The 15,979-nt window shown below is 38.1% G+C and overlaps 1 protein-coding gene across 6 annotated transcripts in view; it reads right to left on the bottom strand.

The window, feature by feature from the left end:
- FGD4 (FYVE, RhoGEF and PH domain containing 4) overlaps nt 1-15,979 on the bottom strand; it is a 241,934-nt gene that overhangs the window by 142,951 nt on the left and 83,004 nt on the right. Inside the window, exon 1 of one of the 6 annotated variants that reach the window (XM_025283482.3) lies at nt 3,076-3,668. The exons of the other annotated variants lie outside the window; for them this stretch is intronic. The gene's annotated coding sequence lies outside the window, so the exon portion shown is untranslated. Of the gene's footprint in view, nt 1-3,075; nt 3,669-15,979 lie in introns of those variants that run through there. 6 annotated transcript variants of the gene reach the window in all.

Raw genomic sequence — 15,979 nt, 5'->3', positions numbered from 1 at the left:
CTGATGATAATCAACTATATGGCACATTCACAGGAAGAAAAATCCTGCCAAATGCAAGCACCTTTGAGCCATAGCTTTTGGGTGAGTTTACATCTTTCATGTGCACATTTTATAGACATCACACCCTGCAGCTCTATATCTAACACAGCAATGCTAAATTGTACTGAGGCACAATGTTAACAATTCATTCTAAGCACTTCTTGAAACCATGACGATATGGAATTGTGGGAGAGGGCAAAAGAAGGCAATTTTCAGTACATCTATTTTAAAAAGTCACATTTTTATGCAAATAGCTTCAATATCATCAGGAACACGAGAACAAAGCAGCATCAGTGATGACAGCATAAGCAGGTTCTTCCTCCCTTCAAATCCCTAGCGCTCCATCGTCGGTCCAACAGCCAAATGGAGCATCATGGCCAAAAACAGTTAACAGCAAAAATGGATTATAAATCAGTATCTCAAAAGCAAAAGGCAGAGTCAATTTATAAGTGAGACTGAATGTGGTAATAAGAAAAATGTAAGAATTTAACTGATGTTTATGAGCTCTGTGGTCTACTTGTTGAAACAGTTGTCAGGCAGCCTTCCAGCATAAAGTGTCAAAGAAGCAGAAAGACTTGACTCTTCATACTGCATCAGTGGTGGACTGAGATGCCGTCTACTCAGATTACTATGGATTTGAATCATTCCAGGTACTTTATTCAGTTTCCAATTTTTTATCTATATAATAATACCTTTATAAGAAATAACTCTGAATAAGGGTTGCTTTACATATTTACAAACATAAAGCTAAATTTTCCATTTAGTAAAATCTTAAGTTGTATTGAAGGAGACTGAAAAGCCTCATGCCATTGAGAAGTTGGAAGAAGGGTCAGAAAGCACTGAATCTAGCACCTCCCGCCACCTTCAGAGACAGGGAGAGTGGGAACCAGGAAGCAATGCTTCCCAGCTGACCTGACATTTTCAACTTATGGTGGTAGGTGTCACCACTGACAATGTTTGTGAAGGGAAGTGAACATCTCCCCATAAGCAACACCAGGTCCAAAGACCACATTCCCTCAAAGGAACTACATATCGTGGGACTGTGCACTCCTGTCCCCCAGGCACCCTACTAGGAATCCCAAGTGTTCCAGGGACTATGCCGCTGCCCACTCCTCTTCACCAGTTTTAGAAAATAAAGCCCTAGGCTTCTTGTCAGTGGCTGATGGACCAAAGTTTTTCAATACTTTTTGAATACCCTGTGGCTTTATTGTTTACTACTCAGAAAAATTCAGCCAAGAAACATATTAATAAACATGTTTACAAGTGAAAATAAATAAATGCCTGCCAATACCTATAAATGCTGGGATACATTCTGCATAAATACCCATTTAAAAAAAAAAAACACAATCTTACAACTTTAACTCAGTAACAATCATAACAGTAAGGAAATTCACAAATACTTAGGGAACTTGAGAGGTGTACTGATTTGCCCAGTTCACTTCAACTGCTTGAGCAATCACACCCCAGGCACACAGAATACTCTAGTACTTCATACCCATTCACTCACAGGCCTTTTCAGGTTTCTAAGATACAAGGTAATTAAGGTAACACAAACAGCCTAAATGTACATGCTTTTAAATTATCTCATTTCCTCTCAAAACTTATATTGCTTATGAACAACTGTTTTCATGAGTGAAAATTTCATCCAAATAATACAACATTCACTTAAAATTTTTTTACAGATGCTGCTAAGGAAATTTTCAGGCAGATACATGTCTATTGTTAGTGGAAAAGATGCTTTTTAGAGGTAGTATGTACCTGATCTGATTTTGCATATTAAAAAAACTTGAGAATAGCCCAGTAAGCACAAAATAAGGTAAGAATTTTAACTACAATAAGTCAACAACAATAAATACCAAGAACCCATAATTAGCAGTCAGGCTTGAAAACCTGAAGTAAGAACATGAGTCCTTGACCAGTACAAGGTTATCTAATTTTATTCTACAATCAGAAAAAGAAAATCAAAGTAAGGCCTGTTAACAATGACCTGTTCCAGCTCTCCCGGCAGCCACTGACCCACTGACGTGAACGTCCAAGATGACAGCAGAACAGCACAATTAGAGGAACTAACGCTGCATTAGCAAATCCTCTCTTTGCAACTCCTTCCCATATCAAATAAAAATGGCAGACCCAGCTAGATGCACATATCCCTGGCACTATGATTTAAATGACAGGAAAACTTACACAAAAGAAGTATCCAGAGTATAGACAGCACTCTTTTTGTTTTTCACTTTTATGTTTTAGGGCACAGTTTTGGGGAAGGGTATATACAATGCTGCCTTACAAAGGATATAGAAGTCCCTTGTTTGAGCTACCAACCTCTTAGCCACACAGAAAAATGTCAGTCATCCATTTGTTAGCACCAAAATCTCCTTCTGCTGCTTACAATATGCAGCACACATTTTAAGGGGCTGTTCAAACAGAAAAACAAAGGAAGCCCTTGAAACAGAAGCGGATCCTCCGAGCTTTGCCCTTTCCTTTATCACTATGCCTATACGCCTGCTGTTAAAGCACTGTCACATTGTCTCCACATGCTCAAGCCCTCGAAACTTGTGCAAAAGCATTGCAAAATTAACTGCATAAACCTCACATTACAAAACATGAGCTAGTAATGTGAAGCCAGTCACGTGGGCCAGAATAATGATGAATAAAATCATAACCTACAAATGTCCCTGACCTGAGACATTTTTTTATTTGAAGAAGACATTGAACACGTTGTGGCCATGAGTATATTTCGAGTATTGGTACAATTCACTCTGAGAAACCATTAAAATTACTGTCTTTTTGCCACTTTCAGAAGTCATATTACAATTTTGACTAAATTTTTAAAGATTAAAAAATAATTATTTCATTTTTCAACATCAACATGTAACTGTACAGGTATAACTGAGCTGCTTAAAATCAATACAACAGAAGTGTGTAATGCTGGAGGCTCCTTCCAGAAGAGCTTACAGCTCCCTTTCCTGGAACCACATGGAGATAATGCCCCACACCAAACGTAGTACAAACGGGATACATAGTACTTGAATTACTTACCTTATAAAAGCTGAATTTATTCCTCTTGGTTAGTAGTCACAAATGGTTAAGAAGTAAAACTCCCTTCATCTGTTCTTCTAGTGAGCCAAATCTAGCTCCCATTAACCCAGTCCATTGCAGATAATTCCACACTGCACACGCTCCCAGTTCCCACCCCAGCAAGGATAATCACATTCCGACGGGGAGTGAACAGATGGTGGATTCCATGGTAACCAGCCCTCCTAAGGCGATTGGTAGAATTGTGTGACTACTGCTTATTGGGTAACAATTGCTGTCTTTGTGCTCCAGCCTTGCAAATCCTAACGGAAGGAACATATAGCCACTCACATGTGCAGGGGCTTGCCTAGCAGGTGTTTGGCTATTTAAACAAGGCAATGCAGGCCAATTAAAAGCTGTCCTGCAAATCTACCCTTGAAGGTACAAAGCGCTAACATGCCAGATAGTGTCCACTGCTCATTCACAGAAAAAGGTCACATGAGGCTTAACTTGACAAACAGAAAAATAAAACTTGAAAGTAAACTTGAAAATTCAAGATAACGCATTCCAGAAATCTAAGCTGTATCAGCAAGTCCTTTCTGTTGATTTACAATCCACATCAGAAGTGAAACTGGTTTTGTATTTAGACTTTTTAAAATAAAAATTTCAAATTTGTAAAACTTAGCTTGAAAATAAGTTTTCAAAAGCAACTGTCCTATAAATATACACGTATTAATTTTTTAAACTTATATGAATTCATTTTTACTGCTTTTGTTTTCGGGGGGAGAGGGAGAGGCTTCTGAACTTCACATTTTCATTAGGCCCTTATCCAATTATATGACTGAAATCTCTTGGTTACGTACTCTCTACGGGCTTTAATTTGGTTCTGCATCCATGAAAGTTCAATGCTGATTCAGCAGGAAAAGAGCTTCCCCTGAATTCATGGTATTCAAGGAATCAAAGAATATGTCCTTGGAAGAACAAAATGACTGAAAACCAAATATATACCCCATCAAGACCAACTACTGGAGATAATGTATAAATGTAAAACAGACGAACTTTGGGCACTCAAATCCAACAGAAATATATTTTTCAAAGGCAAGGAAAAGAAATAATTAGGATAGGCCTAAAGCAAAAACTAAACAACTGTAAGCCATAACTAGACTTTTATGTCTTAATTACCTCCTTGCTTTATAGTTAGCCACTATCTTAAATTCAGGACTTCTTTTCTTGGAATGAACAGAAGTAAGACACAAATGTTGAAAGGAAAAAGACAAAATCATTATTTGCAGATGATATGATTGTATTGCTGGGGGAAAAATTAAAGAAATCAAAGAGATTATTTATATCACCTGAAATTTAATGATGTGGCTAAATATATCAAAATAATTCCTTTATAAGGCAAAAACATCAGAACATCAATAAAATGAAATTTACTAACTACAGCAACAAATAGTGTATTGGGTTGGCCAAAAAGTTTATTCTGTTTTTTCTGTGACATCTTACAATACTTTGGAATAATACTATCAAGAACTGTGTATGAACTATTTGGGGGACAAAGAATGAACTATCAGAAGAAATATTAATAAAAGAAAACTAAATGGAGAAAAATAATGCATTGCTGGATACAAAGATCCATTTTAAAGATGCCAACTCTTTTCAAATTACCAGTCTTTTAGTAAATTTATATATAAATATATATGTAATACATATATACATTTTTCTAGTAAAATGTCCAGCATACTTTACAAAATAAATTTAACAAAGTGATCCTAAAGTTTATTTTGATTTTTAAAAAATGAAAATACCAATGTAAATTCTATGAGAGGAATAGTAATAGGTAAAATAACTGTACCAAGTTTTTAAAATACTATAAATATATAGCTATCTCCCAAATTTATAATTCCAGGATAAACCTCTCTTTCCAAGAATTGCACACTTCTACATCTAACTATCTATTGAACATCTCTGCCTGAATGTTTAATAAAAATCTCAAATGGAACATCCCAAAACTTAACTCCTGATTTCTCCCCCAAATCAGCTCCTCCTGCATCCTTCCTTGTTTTTGGAAACAGCAACGCCACTCTTCCAGTCACTCAAGCTGAATGCGTGAGAGCCCATCTTTGACTTTTCTCTTTCTTTGACATCTTCGCATCCAACCTGACAGCTCATGATGTGAGCTATTTCTTCCAATATGGCCACTTCTTACCACCTCCACCACTTCCACCTGGTTGAAGACATACCATCTCTCACCTAGATTCCTTAATAATTTCCTAATTAAACTCTCTACTTGCACTTTGCCTTGTATAGGCTATAAAACCTAAGCAGATAATGCGAATTCTCTTCTCAAAACTGACTTTCCCTTGCACTGAGGATAAATGTTGCATTCTGTATAAAGATTTAAAAGCCCTTAATAACCTGCACCTCACCTCCATCACTTGATTCCTCTCCCACAACCCTCTCTGGCTTTCCGTGAGTCTCTCTAAGCAGAATCTCACATTCTGTCCTCTCCTCAGCACTTTTTCAGTAACTTGGACAGTGCCAACGTTTACCACAGGCCAGAGTTCTCTTCACGTATCTCCACTTACACACCGAGAGCCCCTCAAAGCTAGGGACTTTTCCACTCTGAGCTCTGTGCTGCTGCTGCCAAGCAAAGGTCCTTATACATAGTATTTCCTGAATCTGCTGAATGAATAACAGCTTGCTAAAAAATTTTTTATTCTACGGCAAATTTAGAGGAAACAAGAATCTAATAATAGATTAACGGTTACACAAACTGGAATATACTCAACTTGATAGAATATCATGCAATTATTAAAAATATGGTCACAAGAACTATGGGGCATAAGGGAAATGTCAACTGGTATACTAATAATGATATTCTATTTGTTGAGTCCCTAGTCTGTGCTAGGAACTATAATAAGCATTTATAAATATTTTATTTAAATCTCACAGGGATTATGAAGTAGGTATTACTATCATCATTTTTTAGTTATGGAAACTGAGACTCAGAAACTAAGTTCTTTGCCCTACATCTCACTGCTGAGACTAGAATCTCAAGTGAGACCAAAGCTTGGGTCTGATCATTATGCCACACTACCTCCTGGAAGTACAGGGAAAAAAAATTCATAACTGAGTATTTGCTATGAACAACTGCAATAAAAAATGAGATTCTTAGAAACCAAAGCCTAAGCCTACCTATCTCAAAATTATAAGAGCAGTTGTGAAGAAGAGATTTTACTGATATTTTCCTTTCTGTTTTCCAAAAATCTTAATGTCATAAATGATAATTTGCTAAAAGTAATATTTATTCTTCCTACACATATTTTTCAAAGTTTACCCCACTATATTCTCAGGTGGATCTACTCTCAAGACAATAGAAAAAAACAAAAATGAATCTGGCTCACCACTTCTAGGAAACTGATTCTGTGGGAATCACTCAGAAAGAAAAAAAAAAAAAGACAGATCTAAGAAAAGGAAGTAGGCAGTAGTGTCCTTTTTAGCTCCAAGTTCACCTCTGGCTGTTCTGACATTGTCTCCACAATAGCACCTTAAGCCACACTGCTCAGAGTGTAATAATAGGATCCCCATACTTAAGCTGTAGGGCACATGACAAAGAGTCAATAATCCCCATAAAGGTTCTCAAGATATAAAGTTGTTGGGAACAGAGAAGCCTGATATCTTCTTCAAATACTGGGCAGTTGGCAATGTTGCCTACAAGCTGTTACAGTAGTTACTGTGTCAGATAGATCAGATCAGATCAGTCGCTCAGTCGTGTCCGATTCTTTGCGACCCCATGAATCGCAGCACACCAGGCCTCCCTGTCCATCACCAACTCCCGGAGTTCACTAAGTCTCACGTCCATCGAGTCAGTGATGCCATCCAGCCATCTCATCCTCTGTCGTCCCCTTCTCCTCCTGCCCTCAATCCCTCCCAGCATCACAGTCTTCCAATGAGTCAACTCTTCACATGAGATGGCCAAAGTACTGGAGTTTCAGCTTTAGCATCATTCCTTTCAAAGAAATCCCAGGGCTGATCTCCTTCAGAATGGACTGGTTGGATCTCCCTGCAGTCCAAGGGACTCTCAAGAGTCTTCTCCAACACCACAGTTCAAAAGCATCAATTCTTCGGGGCTCAGCCTTCTTCACAGTCCAACTCTCACATCCATACATGACCACAGGAAAAACTATAGCCTTGACTAGACAAACCTTTGTTGTCGAAGTAATGTCTCTGCTTTTGAATAGGCTATCTAGGTTGGTCATAACTTTCCTTCCAAGGAGTAAGCATCTTTTAATTTCATGGCTGCAGTCACCATCTGCAGTGATTTTGGAGCCCAGAAAAATAAAGTCTGACACTGTTTCCAATGTTTCCCCATCTATTTCCCATGAAGTGGTGGGACCGGATGCCATGATCTTCATTTTCTGAATGTTGAGCTTTAAGCCAACTTTTTCACTCTCCACTTTCACTTTCATCAAGAGGCTTTTGAGTTCCTCTTCACTTTCTGCCATAAGGGTGGTGTCATCTGCGTATCTGAGGTTATTGATATTTCTCCCGGCAATCTTGATTCCAGCTTGTGTTTCTTCTAATCCAGCGTTTCTCATGATGTACTCTGCATATAAGTTAAATAAACAGGGTGACAATATACAGCCTTGATGAACTCATTTTCCTATTTGGAACCAGTCTGTTGTTCCATGTCCAGTTCTAACTGTTGCTTCTTGACCTGCATACAAATTTCTCAAGAGGCAGATCAGGTGTTCTGGTATTCCCATCTCCTGAAGAATTTTCCACAGTTTATTGTGATCCACACAGTCAAAGGCTTTGGCATAGTCAATAAAGCAGAAACAGATGCTTTTCTGGAACTCTCTTGCTTTTTCCATGATCCAGCGGATGTTGGAAATTTGATCTCTGGTTCCTCTGCCTTTTCTAAAACCAGCTTGAACATCTGGAAGTTCACGGTTCACATATTGCTGAAGCCTGGCTTGGAGAATTTTGAGCATTACTTTACTAGTGTGTGAGATGAGTGCAACTGTGCGGTAGTTTGAGCATTCTTTGGCATTGCCTTTCTTTGGGATTGGAATGAAAACTGACCTTTTCCAGTCCTGTGGCCACTGCTGAGTTTTCCAAATTTGTTGGCATATTGAGCACAGCACTTTCACAGCATCATCTAAGCAGTGATCAAATAACCCTGGGAGTACTATTCTATCTCCCTTCACTACTGAATCTGCCCACAGGCACGTATTTTTGTAAGGAAGTTTTCAAGTCCTTAGCTTTTGCAAAGCTCAATGACAGAACCACTGTTTAGAATTGAAGAAACCTGGACTCTAGTCCTTGCTTAGCCACCGGTATGACATGGCAAGCCATTGCCCTCTCTGGTCCTGTGCATTTCAATTGCAGAATGAGAGAGCTGAGTTAGATCATCTTCAAAGATCTCTACCATTCTAAAATAGTGAGAATGAATGTTGGAAGGAGGGTTCCTCTTCATTCTTACTAATTTCAGTGGAAAGGGAGAAAAAAGCATTACAAGGGCAAGAACAAATGTTTATTTTCCAGAATGAAATGGCATAGTAAAAGTTTCTGGGTACAACCCTTGGGTGTGGTAAGACTCAAAGTTCTGAGCAGCAGGTATTACTAAAGTACAAGGTGAGATGGCAACTGTACCTGCACAAAGATGCCCCAGGTAGGTTCACTGAGTAACACTGCCACCAGTTCTGCTCTTGCCACATTCTCTTTTCCTTGCTGAAACCGCTTTTTGACAAGTAGCTTATATTATGAGGTGACTGGATATTGTTAGGGTTTTGTCTGTGAATATGAAACAGACTCAAATTATTCTCAGTGTGTTTACAATTTAGTTTCTTTGTGTTACAAACTCAAATTATTTTGTCTAAAAATACAGAATTTTGTATTTTTGCTTAACATTCTATGTAACTTTTTTTTTATTTGACTGTTTTTTCTTTTGCAACAAGTTCTTTAAAGAAGATTTATAGCAAAAATACACATTTGTAAGGTACAAAGTACCTCACAAGCACAAGGAAAAAAAAAACACTGAAATAAAAGGAACTTCTCTGTCCAGTTTGTAAGGTCTTAACAATGATGGAGTAAGGAATTCTCTGGTGGTTCAATGGTTAGGACTCAACACTTTCACTGCTATAGTCCAGGTTCAATCCCTGATGGGGAACTAATGTCTATAAGCTGTACTACATGGCCAAAACCAAAACAAAACAGGACTCCCCTGGTGGTCCAGTAGCTAAGAATCCACCTACCAATGCTGGGGACATGGCTTCAATCCCTGCTCCAGGAAGATTCCACGTGTCTCGAGGGAACTGAGCCTGTGCACCAGAACTACTGAGCCCGTGCACCCTAGAGCCTATGCTCTGCAATAAGAGAAGCCACTGCAAAGAGAAGCCCATGCACTGCACCTAGAGAGCAGTCCCCCACTCACCACAAGAGAATGTCTTCATGCAGCAACGAAGACCCAGCATAGTCAAAAACAAATAAATAGCAAATTTTTTAAAAAGAAAGAGTCTGTCTTTAAAAACAACAACAAAGAAAAAACAATGATGGAGAAATAATCTAGCCTGATTTGATGAAAGCATTTTCTTTTAATTGCCCATCATTCCTCTGATATGGTTAGCATAGCAGCAGTACTTTCCTTTCTAGGACCTGTCCAGCTGCTGCTAAGTCACATCAGTCGTGTCCGATTCTGTGCGACCCCATAGACGGCAGCCCACTAGGCTCCCCCGTCCCTGGGATTCTCCATGCAAGAACACTGGAGTGGGTTGCCATTTCCTTCTCCAATGCATGAAAGTGAAAAGTGAAAGTGAAGTCGCTCAGTCATCTCCGACTCTCAGCGACCCCATGGACTGCAGCCCACCAGGCTCCTCCGTCCATGGGATTTTCCAGGCAAGAGTACTGGAGTGGGTCGCCAGTGCCTTCTCCACCTGTCCAGCTACCATACTGCAAAGAAAAAAGTGTTGAGGTAAGTCTACATTAGGGAGTTTCAGAGTGCTAGCCCTTTTTTCATCAAACTCCAACCATCAGGACTCTAATCCAATTCTACCAATGCCCCAGGGATATTTTCTATTAAAATTAAAAGGATATATCTCAGCCACATGAGAATAATGGGATCCAATTTTTCATATCATTAGATTATTGCTATCTTCATTAGGATAAAATTCCCTGTCTTTTCATATATTTAATATTGATTCTGAAACAGAGGTGGGAGGAAAGTATACAAATATCTGGTCCTAGTCTGCTGCCTTCCGCATTCCTCCTTACCCACATTCTTTCAGTAAGTGATGCATCTAAATTGGAATCTAGATGTTTTAATTCTTTTATCTTTCTTTGTCTAAGAAACTTTCTGAAATATATGCAAGGGAAGACTCTCTATGCTGAGCACATATATATAACATACGTTTAGTCACTGAGTCATGTCCAACCCTTTTGCAACCCCATGGATTGTAACCCACCAGGCTCCTCTGTCCATGGGATTTTCCAGACGTGAATATCAGAATGGGTTACCATTTCCTTCTCTGGGAACATAATATATATGCTAAATATTAATATTAATTATATTAATGACTATATTTTTTCAAATATTTGTGACAAGTGGGAAAAGGATTAAGAACAAAGAATGTTCTATAAACAAGACTTATTGAGCATCTACAATTTCCAAAAGTTCTAACCTAAACTCTGAACACACAAAAAAAGGAGACACTGATTTCCTTCTCTTGATGAGTTTTTAATATGTTCAAAAAACAAAGACTTTCACCTCTTCGGGAAATGAGGGTTAGAAAGGCACTTACAACTGGGATAGATTCTAGCACTTGTTGTTCAGTCACTCCGTTGACTGTCACTGTTCCATTGTTTCCCCATCTGTTTGCCATGAAGTGATGGAACTGGATGTCATGATCTTCATTTTTTGAATGTTGAGTTTTAAGTCAGCTTTTTCACTCTCCTCTTTCACCTTCATCAAGAGGCTCTTCAGTTCCTCTCTGTTTTCTGCCATAAGGGTGGTATCACCTGCATATCTGAGGTTATTGATATTTCTCCCAGCAATCTTGATTCTAGCTTGTGCTTCATCCAGCCTTGCATTCTGCATGATGTACTCTGCATATAAGTTAAATAGCAAGGTGACAATATACAGCCTTGACATACTCCTTTCCAAATTTTGAACCAGTCCATTGTTCCATGCCTGGTTCTAACTATTGCTTCTTGACCTGCACACAAATGTCTCAGGAGGCAGGTCAGGTGGTCTGGTATTCCCATCTCTTTAAGAATTTTCTATAGCTTGTTGTGATCCACACGGTCAAAGACTTTAGCATAGTCAATGAAGCAAAAGTAGATGTTTTTCTGGAATTCTCTTGCTTTTTCTATGATCCAACAGATGTTGACAATTTGATCTGTGGTTCCTCTGCGTTTTCTAAATCCAGCTTGACCATGTGGGAGTTCTCGGTTCATGTACTGTTAAAACCTAGCTTGAAGAATCTTGAGCATTACTTTGCTAGCATATGAAATGAGTACAGTTGTGCAGTAGTTTGAGCATTCTTTGGCATTGCCCTTCTTTGGGATTGGAATGAAAACTGACCTTTTCAGTCCTGTGGCCATGGCTGAGTTTTCCAAATTTGCTGGCATATTGAGTGTAGCACTTTAACACTAGGACTAGGTTAAGTGAAAAAAATATATCACACAAACATCATTCTGTAAAAACGATCAAAATATCAATGTTATGAATGTTCTTTTTCATACTTTAGGGACTGAGATCAGGCTACAATGAAAACTGTATCAATCCCAGTTTTGTGCGCATAAAAATCCAAGGCTGAACAGTTAATCCTCAAAACTTAAAAGATATCCTGAAGGACCAAAGCATACAACTATTGCTCTAGATCAAATTTATGCAAAAACTGTTTAGTATTCTACAGGGTTTCCTTTGAGGAATGAAAGCAAATTCAGTAAAAACTGAATGATCAACTGAACCCTTATTGTTGAAGCCTAGGGATTTACAGACTTCCCTCTGAGATATTACAGTTTTGGTTCCAGACCATAGCAATAAAACAAGTCATACGAATTTTTTGGTATCCCGATGCATATAAGAGTTATGGTTCCACTATAGTATAGTCTATTAAGTGTGCAATAACAATGTACATACTTGAATTTTAAAATATTTTATTGTTAAAAACTGCTGACCATCATCTGACAATGCAGGGTTATCACAAACCTTCAGTTTATAAAAAAATAAAATAAAAAGGAAGTATCTGCAAAGTGCAATAAAGCACAAGAAAACAAGGTATGATTGTATTTACAGTCTCTAATCTGAGCTCATAAAATCAATTCTTTCTAACCTAGCTACTTTTTTTTACCCCAAATCCAAACTGAAGAAAGAGAAAAGTAGCCTAGTTTTGTGGGCAAGGACTAAAGTGAACATTTGTGGGCTGTGTGGGTGGCAGAGGTATGTATGTGGGATGAGTGGTGTGTGTGTGATACAGGAGTGTGCACAGATGGGTGAGAGGGGTGTGTGGGCAGGGGGGAAGTAAAGGGGTATTTGGGAGAGCTTCTTAATCTGACCTATAAATTATATCTAAAAACTTAGATTTTTTTTTCTGGGGTAACCAGAGGATAAACACTTGAATAAGGGGCAAATCAAGGTTAGTTAATGCTGTAAACACAGATTCCCAAACTCTGAGCAAGGCAGGGTATACTTACAAATATGCTTGCTCCACAAGTTATCAGTGGAATGACTTCTCAGCTACAACCTCTGAGCTTTGAGGCTTTCATCTAAGAAACAGGCACAATATTTGGTACCTCCCTCTCAAGAAGATCAATGAGATCACAAAGGTAAACCCTCTTGGAATACACAGAAAATTATATAGCTGTAAGAAGTTTTAAACAAGTTTAAAAGGGCAGGGAGGGAGGGAGACACAACTGTCTGCTCTGAGCCAAGAATAGCAAAGGATGACTTCCTGTCATGAGAAAAAAAAAAAAACCCAAACACTGAAGTCTCTTCCAAAAAACAAAAACCCTCAAAACCCAAAATAAAACAAAAAGCTCTTGGTTCCATCTATATTCTTCTCAAGCTGTCTAATCTCATCCTTTTTCTTGTTTACACTTCTCAAAACCTGGGAACTCCAGGTCACTGCCTCCATTTCCTCACCTCCCCTTTAGCCCACCTGTCTGACTGACACAGACCTGACCCTGCTTCCACAAGGCCAGCGGCTCACTGCAATCAGCAGCCCACCCCTCCTACCCCGTACTGCTCTGGGAGCATCTGACAGTGGTAACCGCATTTTCATTTTTTACATTTTTTCCTCCCGGGCGCCTTCACAGCTAACTCTCCTGCTTCTTTAGGACTCTTTCCAGTAAACTCCTTTCTTCTTTGCTTCAATCAGCAACTGTTCTCCCTCCTCCATCATATCCAATCAATCAGGGCTGTCCAATAAATATTTACTGAATAAATATTCATAAAACATATCACCAGTAAATATGTTTAGATATTATACAGCAATTAGTAGGCAAAACATGAAGTTGCTAGTTCAAACATGGAACCCCAGTGACTGAATAGAAGGCTTTTGATCTTTATAAAAAGAAAACAGCCAAATAATACCTTACTGAGTGTACAGTTGGAGGTGAGTAAAAGTAAAGGCCTTGTTACCTTCCCTCATAAGCTGAAAGTTGTATAGGAATTTAATACTTCCTTGCCAAGTTCTTCAAGTCCCTTGCACTTGCAGTTCCCTCTGCTTCATATGTTTTATCCAGATTTTCCTCTTGCTTCCATAACACATTTCATGCAAATCTGCACTTTGATGCCACTTTCTCAGGTGGGCCTTTCTTTCTTCACAATCCCATTTTGGTCACTTTCTATTAATCCTAGCACTTTGGTCTTTGGTATTTAGTAGCACTTATCATTGTGCAATATTATATTAAATGTTTCTTTTTCACTCTTTTTATTTTTGGCTCTTAACCTATTTTTCAATGGACAAAAGTCTCAATTGGGAACTTCACAAAAGGTCTCCAATAAGCATATAAAAATTATTAATCAGAGACATGCAAATTAAAATCACAAAATGATACCACTAGATACCTGCCAGATGGCTAAAATTGTTTTAGATCAAGTACTGGCTAGAAAGGGGAATTAGAGTATTCACACACTAAAACCACTATGGAAAACCTTCAAGCTACATCTCCTAAAACTGAACATACGCACTTGCAACAATTCCACTAACTGATGTACAATAATGTGCATAAAAACTTTCATCATAGTAGTTGATGTCATTAACAGCAAAATGGAAATAAAATACTATTCACAATAAAAAAAACCTACTGCTACAATATGCAATGGATAGGTCACAAACTTTGGAAGCATGATCTTGGATTTGAATTCCAGGTAATACTACAATGCTGCTGTAACACTGAATATGTTGATAAGGGTTATAATCTTATTGAGTCTGCTTTCTCCACCGGAAAATTAAGGTCATATCACAGTTCTTACAAGCTTATTCTGAGAATTAGAAATAATGTGCATACAATACAAAGTACTGTGTCTAATAGGTACTCAGTAAACAACAAGACTAGGATTCAGGAGATACAATTATACCACTCAGGATCAATTATCAATCCTTCTTATACATAAACTTTCTTCCGGTAAAATAAAGACGATGTTTCCCCTGACCTGCCAAACAAATCTATAGCACTGCTGTTACCAACTCAGTCATCATGAAAACTACAAGGATCAGATTATAGCATTTTATTATTCAGCTATTTTATGGACCAATTGCAGCTGTTGGCCCTAATGCCACAGGATCAAATGAGTTGGGAAGATGAAAACAAATGGGTAGGAGAAGCGTCAAGAAGTGTATAAACAGCTGGACAGGAGTCCAGTTGGTTCCATTTCAAAGCTGATTCTGAGGATGCTGTGAGCACTGTATGCACACTCTGAAGAAGCATATGTAGGTTGGGATGGCTAAAAAAAAAAAAAAAATGCGGGCAAAAAAAAAAACCCCTTGAACTACTGTGGCTTTCACCCTCGTTCTGAGTTTCCTTTGGTCTTATAAATAAATCTATTCATACTTACCATTAGAGAATAAAATCTACAAGTCCAATAATAAATCCTATTTTGACTTCTTTTTAATATAAAATATATGTATCTATACTTCCCTGGTGGCTCAGAGGGTAAAACATCTGCATATATATATGTATCTATATATATAATCTGGTATTTGATAGCAAAAAAATCCTAAATCTTAAAATTACAATAAAAATTAGGAGAAATGAATATTTCTAAGTGTAATACATGTTCACTAAAATTTTACTCTTTTATGAAGAAAAGTCAGATATTTTACACGTTAAGTTGACTTCAGTCATGTCCGACTCTGTGAGACCCCATGGACTGTAGCCCACCAGGCTCCTCTGTCCATGGAATGCTCCAGGTAAGAATACTGGAGTGGATTGCTACGCCCTCCTCCAGGGGATCTTCCTGATCCAGGGATCGAACCCACATCTCTTACTCTCCTGTACTGCCAGGCAGGTTCTTTATCACTAGTGTCACCTGGGAAGCCCTGTATTAACTTATATTACCATCTAAACTAGCAAGGTAGATGCAGAAGCAGTATAAAGAAAAAATAAATCCCCTATAATCTTGAAATCAAATATTCCAATCCAAAACAATTACTTGAAAAAAAAACCACTCCAAACTTTCCTATTTTGATTGTATATTCATATTGCTCTTGGTATTTGTATTCTATTAAAATTTATCATCATGCCTATAAAGTTTTAAATAGAAGACACATTAAAGAATTTATGTTACTTTGTTACTTTAAGTTACTCTAAATTCAGTTCCATTCATTCCACAAGGTAGGTCAGTACTCCATGCTGGTGCAAGTCTGTGACATAGGGGCCTCTACACAATGGGAATGAAAAACAACAAGCTTTTTCTTTC

The sequence above is a fragment of the Bubalus bubalis genome, chromosome 4 (assembly GCF_019923935.1).
Source record: "Bubalus bubalis isolate 160015118507 breed Murrah chromosome 4, NDDB_SH_1, whole genome shotgun sequence".
NCBI classification, from domain to species: domain Eukaryota; kingdom Metazoa; phylum Chordata; class Mammalia; order Artiodactyla; family Bovidae; genus Bubalus; species Bubalus bubalis.
Note: the sequence above shows the minus strand (reverse complement) of the source record. Positions and strands in the feature narration are given on the sequence as shown.